The sequence below is a fragment of the Cavia porcellus genome, unplaced genomic scaffold (genome assembly GCF_034190915.1).
Source record: "Cavia porcellus strain 051 isolate PalLab524CR breed Dunkin Hartley unplaced genomic scaffold, mCavPor4.1 scaffold_2, whole genome shotgun sequence".
In the NCBI taxonomy this organism is placed as follows: Eukaryota; Metazoa; Chordata; class Mammalia; order Rodentia; family Caviidae; genus Cavia; species Cavia porcellus.
In genome coordinates, this window is record NW_026947485.1 from 4,435,817 (window position 1) to 4,444,003 (window position 8,187).

Here is an 8,187-nt window from a genome sequence, read left to right on the forward strand (position 1 = left end):
TCTGTGGAGAGAAAACTGTTTAAGATAAGAAAAAAGAAAGGTTAAAAGGGGATCTGGGGGAGGGCGGATGGAGCACGTGGAGGAAAAGGGGAAGTAGAAGTGGCTGAGATGTGATGTGACACCCATGTCTACCAGTTCCTCAAAGAGAGTGTAACTGTCATGTATTGCAATCATACTCATAAAAAGGAAACTTGAAAGAGTGAATAGACTCTAAGGCACACAGCCCGTCAGCTAGACGCACACACTCGGCCTATGAAGCGTCCGAGGGTGTTGCCTGAGGCCACAGCTCGGCCCTGGGTGGGCTGACTCAGTCATTTGCCCTGGGACGCCGCCTCCAGACACCAGCTCAGCAACACATGGATAGACAGTGCGTAGCTTGGAGTGGAGTTGGAGTAGCGTTGCTAAATTCTTGTACTTAGAAAGACTTTTCCCAATTGTCTCCTTTCCCTAAATATTGAAGGAGACACAAGCATCCTTGTGAAGGTTGAAGTACTTGATAACTGCTTTAAAGGGCAAGATGGTTTTAGAAAACTTACCTAAGTGTCCTCGCTCTGCTGCCCTTTCACTTCTAAACTCTGTGGTCATACTGATCTGCAAACTTCAGGAGCCCCCCACTGCCACCTGCGTCCTCACTGTGAAGGCAGCGACACATGGTAACTGCACGCTGCCCTTAGATTCACGCTCCCTGGACCCTGAGGAGTCATGAACCATAGACAAGCTATGTAGCATGTTTATGACTCAGTTTTCTCAGCCCTGAAGTAGAAACAGCACTAGGAACCACACTGGAGTTGCCACGGTGATCCAGGAATACAGTGAACATAAGCCATGCCGCCCAGGGCCCTAACTTTGTTCTAGGAACGGTTCCCATCCCAGCCGGCTGTCATCACAGATACGCTTTGCTGCCACTAGAAAGATTCTAACCGTCTGCATCATTCACTGGTGGTGGAAAGCATCCGCACATTCTTCCTGAACTGAAGTGCTGGAAGTGGAGCTTCCTCCAGGAGGAAACTCATCCCTTCCCTGCGGAGACCACTGGCTGCCATACTGACAATTGAGTGAGAATTTACTCTTGTAAATGCAGTGAGGTGAGTGAAGGGGTGTGTAAGATACAGGGGAACCTGCAGAGGGTTCCAGGACCTTCTCCCTTAGGAAGCAGTGTTAGGAGTAGAAGGGCCCAGTGAAACCCTGGAGTGGAATCCCGGCGGAGGAGATGAGCTGCGAGTGTAAGCCAAAGGTGGAAAACAAAGCTTGTAGGCGAGAAGCCATAGTCATATTCACGTTTCAGGAAACTACTCCAGGGGACATATGGGCCCTCGTGGAAGAGCTCCTGCAGAAGAAGACCAGCTAAGACTGCTACAAGATGAGAATGTTTCCTTGTTTCACAAAGATACATAGTGACAAGTGCACCAATTTTTGAAATGTTTAAAAGAGAAAACGGAAACTTCATGATTCATGGATTTTGGTTATGGGAAAGGGGGGAAAGTGTTGTTATTTTGAGGATTCTGAAGCTTCCCATTGACATCAGTGGTGCAGTTCCAAGCTGGTGAACACCAGGGGAGGTGGAGGGGTGCAGGAGGAGGTGGGACACATCCCAGCGAGAAAGGGGAGCACTGCACTTGGGAAACGTCGGAGATGCAAAGATGAGACGTGGCACAGAAGCAAGACTGCTTCCCCGCATCAGCGTGGCCAGTACAGTGACTGTCAGTGTGGACAGTGTATCAGAAATCTCTACCGGAGAGCTGATTGCTTTGATTCAAATACTAATTAACACCCACGTTCTCCACTAAACCAGAATCTTGGGGAATTGACCTGAGGGTGTGCACTGCAGTCATGACAGTTCCAATGCAGGTGATTCCTGAGTCATAGTTCATAAAACTCTGGCTAGATAGTAGTTATTTGTTCAATTTTAATCAAATGCATTTTATGAGTATGTAGTTTGAACACACTCTATGATCCTAACCCAACCGTAAAGTTTTCCAGGGCGGAATTTTTGATTGTTTCATTTTTCTCTTTGAATCTAGATTATAAAGCTGTGTAAAGCAGAATAAAATTCCCCCTTTACTGTGGTTAATAAGCTGTACCACCATTAGAAGCATTGCTTTTATAGGACATTCTGTTCCAATTTCAGTCATATTAATATCAAATGTCTCCTATGGTCAACCACAGATTTCTATAAATATTATCAGACCACCTTGTCAATCAAGTTCACTTTCACAGGAAATGATACTTGAAAGTCAGAGTAAGGTTGGAAAATGATATGACTTGACAATCTGGCCCCGTTATGATTGCATTTAATTAAATAATGACTATTTCTTAATAAAATAGAAAGTTAATCAAAAGTGTTTAACAATCCACTTATAAGATGGATATTTTCAATTAACTGCAATCTGCTTGTCCATTTCAATCCATAACCAGCCCAACCAAGAAAGCCTGAGGAGACAAAGCTAAGTCCCAAGGTTCATGGTAGAAATTCCAGGCTCTGATGCAAAATGGCTTGAATACCATCCCAGCTCCCCAACCTGGACTTAATGTTGACCTGTTCATCTTTCTTTTCCTTATCCATCATATATATTCCACTCACTCAGTAAGCATATGCACATAATAAACAAAGATAATAACCACTATGTAACCGTTGCTCTAGCTTTTGTATCTGACTCCTCAGCTTGGTCATTCTAATGCTGAGGATTGCAGGAATACCTAGAGAAACCAGGCATCAAGAGGATGTCCAGCACGTATGGAAAGTGGTCAGGAGTCCTACTACGCAACAATACTACCACAACATTATGTCTCCCACCCTGCAGAGCATAAGGGAAATATCAGTGAGGAACACACATATAGCACAAGCTCTTGAGGGGTACAGAGAAGAGAATCACTTGAAAAATGAGTAAGTATGCTGTTACTGATACCAAAAAAGACAATATTATTATGTCATCTGAGCAAGTATACTATTACTAATATTAGCAAAACATGGTGCAGTGTAGGATCTTGGTAGTGAAGAGTGGATGGCATCCTAAAGAAAAATCCTGGTGGAAATGAAGCTGGCCTTAGTGATTTCCTGAGGGAAAGGCAGGTGGAAGACTCATACCGTCCTGCTGTTCTCCATCCAGATGTCCGGGACAGCGACACGTCTGGAGCACCAGATGATGCAGTTACCTCTAGAAGAGCATTTGGCTTCACCCCAGACACAGGGACTTGGACGATGGAGCGTTCGCGGACGGGCTTTGTGCATGCTGCTCCCAATAAACACACACTCCTGCTGTTGGAAACCTTTCAGAAGATTTTTTCTGTGCTTCCTTGTCTCAGTTTTCCTGTTAGTTTTCAGCCTTCTGAAATGTCCCACTTTTGCTCTCAATCTGCATTTAATCTCCTAACTGCTCATTCCAATCCCAGTTGGTCTTTCAACTTCCGTTCTTCTAAAACAGATTTCTCCACGCTGCAATGCACCGTGGACTCTTCACCCTCTCCCTCTATTTCTGCTCCTGCTCAAGTTGTCTCATCCCGTGTGTCCCTTAAACACTGTGGTTGGGCAAGTTTTAGCCTTCGCTCTGTGTTTATCCCAAACCTTATCCTTTAATTATCAGATTTTTTTATACTTAATGGTTTCTCATTTGCTCTCTGGCCCAAACGTCCAGTTGCTGCTGGACACTCACACCGGGTGTCTTTCGTGCATGTGGAGTTTAACTCAGCGAGCACGTCATCCACATCTGAGCATTTGTTCCCCTTTTGTGCTCCTCATCCCAAAGCCTTCCCTGAGATGCAACGCGACTGAAACTAGAACCTTCAGTGCCATTAATTGTCAAAGTCCGACACATCTCCCCAAACACCTTTCAATCCTCAGAACTCCCCGTGCCTTGTGCCATTTTCTTGCTTCAGACTCGCCACAGCTTTTGTCCAAACTATCTAAATGGCCTCCACCTGGCTTCCTTCCTTTGGGTTTCTTTCGACTTCTATGCATCCTCTGTGCTATTTATTTTTCTATAATTTACCTCCGATTTCATCTTCTCCTGTTTAAAAACATTTAGTGACTCCCCGTTGCCCATAAAATAAAATACGAGGGCCTGAGGAAGACATACGATACCAATTAGAAGCTGGCCTCTGCCTAAATATGACATCATAGTCTCCTCATTTCCATCCCGTACCAAAAACTGAAAGTTTAACTCCAGCCTTACCAAATCACCGAAAGTTCTGTAATCACACAGGCTAATGCGCATTTCAGTGCCAGCAGACGTGGATCCCATGATGCCCTCCTCGGATCCCCTCACTGTGGTTTTCATCTGGCTGTTTCCCCAAAGCCTCAAGTGCTCCTAGGTGGTGCTCTGGGGAGGTGAAGGCTCCCAAGGCACGTGATGCTTATCGGGGATGAGCCTGCACTACCTGCTGTGGGGAGGCAGGACCTGTTCAGAAGCCGCAGGTGACCAAGGTGTGGCCTGGAAAGGGGTGTCCCTTCCCACCCTCCTCGCACTCTCTCTCTCCTGCTGTCCTCCTGTGAGGAGCACCTCTGCCATGCCACCCGGCTGGAGCCAGCTGACTGTGCACAGGAACCTGTACAGAGCATGAGCTGGAAGAAGCCTCTCCTCCTTAACCTTAGTGGTGTCAGGTATGGTGTTTGGCAACAAGAAAGTGACCAAAACACCCCCCTCCATCAACAGGTACCTGTCAAGGCACAGTTCAGATTCTGCCACCTCTCCAGAGCCTCTCTGCTATTCCAAAATACCAATACAACTCCTTTTGTTTCCTTTTTTTTTCTTTTAAATAGAGTAAAATCCAACAAAACAAAACAGAATAAAGTCAATCAAAACAAAGCAGTGACATTGGTACAGAACTTAGAAGCAGGACAATAGAAAACCACCAGTGGCTTCTACAGTGTATCTTGTTGCCTTCACAATAGTTGTCTGTTCCATCAGACATAACAAATTCAAACCAAACAAACAGAGCATGGAATAAAGCAAAACAATAAATAGAACAACACAAAATAATGAGAACAACAATGGACTTCAAGACAGATGGAAATTCTGCAAAATTTCTATTCGCAGAGTCATCCTCCTGAGAGATGCTCAGAGCACCAGCCCTGGGTCTGGAAAGTCAGCAAACGGTGGCACTCAGTTGCTTTTTGTACCTCAGTTGCTAGCGATTCAGCGTGTCCTCCACATTGGTAGGCTCACGGGAGGTGCAATGTGGCTTCTCGCTTCCCGGGCCTGCACGGCTTGCTTGTGTGGCTTAACCAGAAGGGCTGGCTTCCTCTTCTTGATGGGCTTCTCCCAGACCTGGCTCCTGCTGATTCACCGGAGATGCTTTCCCCAACTCCTGTCATAAACAACCACAATTTCTGAAGCACCCCTCAGATATAAATATATAAAAATGTAGTAAATATATTCAGAAAGTGTAGACTTTGGAATCTAGGAAGCCAGGTTTCACCCATGGCTTTGACTGTCACACAGTGGTGAAGCAGATTCTTACAGGGGCAGTGTCTGTCGCGTTTCCCATTGGTGAGTCACAGGGCCCCACACCCACAGCATAAACGAGGAGAGAGTCGATCGGTTCATTGCTCAGGGGCTTCAGTGCATGGTTGGCTGGTGCCAAGGGACATTATGGCAGAAGGGTGCACAGAGCAAGGGTCCCTAATTCATATCTGCCAAGAGGCAGAGCCAAGGAACAGTGCTTGAGAGGAGAGGGTGGCACCAGACATACACCCAAGTCTGCACCTCCACGACTATGATAGAAGCCTGAAGTGTGCTCTACCAATCCCGGGGAACACTGCACCCCAGCTGCCACAGTGACCAGACAGGGGTTCATCTAGCATCCTCAGACATTAGTTTCTCTGACTGCAAATTATTATGACCACATTTCCTTTGCAATATCCTTGGATCAATTTTTAATGACATAGGATAAGCATATAATAGGACCAAAAATTAATACCTACTTTTAGTAAAATAAGTACCTAATCTATATGGCTGTCATCTCACTGATACTTGCAGAATAATAAAAATGCTTCTAGTAGTCACTTACATGGTTAACCTTTAAAATAGGATTTTCATCTCAATTTAAACAGTGGTCAAACAACCTCATCTGCCAGAGGGCTGCTGCTTCTTCTCGAATGCCACCCCATTCTACCCAACCCAATCACACATCAGAGCAGCAGGACTTAACATCACCAGCTCTGGAGACGCCCTCATCTATCACTCAAGAATCACTCACACATGTTTTATTTTGCTTTTAATTATTACAGAATCTCTGAGTTTGGAGAACATGAAAAAGGGATCTAGTTACAGAGATTGGATTAGGATTAAGAATCAGAACTCTTAGAATACCAAAAGTGAACCAGACCAAAGTCATCAAGCCCTGCAGTTCAGAATAACTTTTTACAGTGATAAATGTGCCATGATTAAAAAATAAATGAATAAGTAAGGTGGGATACCAACCAGGGCTGGAGAGGAAGTTAGATTTGGAATAAAGCCACTAGAGAAGGGATCTTTCTTTACCCTTACATTCTAGAAAGTGATTCTCAACCAACAGGAAGCAGTGAGCTCAGCCATGAGGTGGGAATGAGAGGAAGATCAATGGAGAGGAGCGATATGCTTTGCTGAAGAATTATGGTGAGCTAAAAATGCAAGGAAAGATGGCCTCTATTTATTAGTACAATGCCTGCTTCTAACACTGGTCTATAACCAGGCAAAGGGTTTATGGAAAATGTGTCTTTGAAGAAATAATTCTTTTTTACCCTGATACTTCGACCTTTCCATAGTGAAATGTCATTGTACCCAAATGACCCTAAATTGAATAAAACAGCAAAATTGCAAAGCAATCTCAGAAATTTTATATTACTGATGAGAAAAGTACACATAATATAACATATATGTGTGTGTATACTTGGGTTCACTCATAAAGAAAATGTTACTAGAAATAGCTTTACTATAGCCCTAAAATTGGTTATCAACTGGATAATGCAATAAACTTTTTTGCATTCTTTGCCAACTAATGGAAATAAGAATAATTTGAGGCAAGAATTGGGAACTCAGAAAAATGTGAATTAAAAAAGGAAAAGTATTAAACTAAGCCTGAATACCTATAAATTCAAGATGACCTAAAACATTAAAACTGTACTTTCAGCCTCCAGCGTGTGTCCCTCAGCATAGGAGTGCACGGCTTAGTAATCTCCGTGTAACACTCTCAGAGCCGCTCCACTCCCACAGTCACGCTAGGATGGAAGGTGATTGCTGTATTGCCCCAAAGCATTTTCCGGCATGAGTGGGGTTTTTCAGAGGTGACGATGTGGGGAGTGTGGCTGTTGGAGTTAGGCCTGTGGTGCTGGGGTTAAGGGTGCCCACCCTGGTGTGAGCGCGACCCACCCATCTGGTAGTCCAGATGGAATATGAGGGACCAAAGGGCTGTTGTAGTTGTTTGCTGCTGCTGCTGCTGCTTCCAGCCTGCTTGTGATGCCCTCTCTTTATGCCTCCCTTACAGCCAGCAGGTTATGGACTGAAACCTCTGCAAACTGTGAGCTAAATAAACCTTTCCCGCCTTAAGATTGGGTGTGTCAGCAATGAGAAAAATAACTGAGAGGATGATGCCTATTCATTAAATTAGCGTCCGCTGGCCAGACACTGGCGGGCCCAGGTCTGAGTCTCTCCCTCTAATCTCCAGGGAAGGTTGCAATGGTAAGGCTTCTCCAAGCCTGAGATGCTGAGAATACTGCCACCCCCGAGTATTTATGACTCCATCTCATGCAGCCGAATACTCAGGGGTGTTCATCCTCAGCTTCCCCTGTGCGCTCACTGATCCAGACAGAAAAAGGCGGCCTTTACAGAGAAAATCCTTCAGCTCTTGGAGACCTGTTCTTCTTCTTTTACTGGTTAGGAGACATTTCTAGTGTTGCAAAATCATCAGTGACTCAGGTTGTCATTTATTTGATGTATTTATTTTCCAGACTGTTCCTAAATAAGCATTATAAAGGTTCAGTACTGTGCCTTTTATGTGGGAGGGTCAGCATGTTTATAAAAGTAATATTTTGGAAAGTCTTAAATGGTGTTTTGATCTTCATATTTGTTATAGGAGATGAAAGATAAATATGTACTATTGCAGAGCTTACCTCAGGATTTCAAAAATAAAAATAGTAAATTTTTTCCAGTGCTTTTCCTTAGCAGTATATAATCCTGCTATTATCCTTATAGAATGTTCACTTCTTAACAT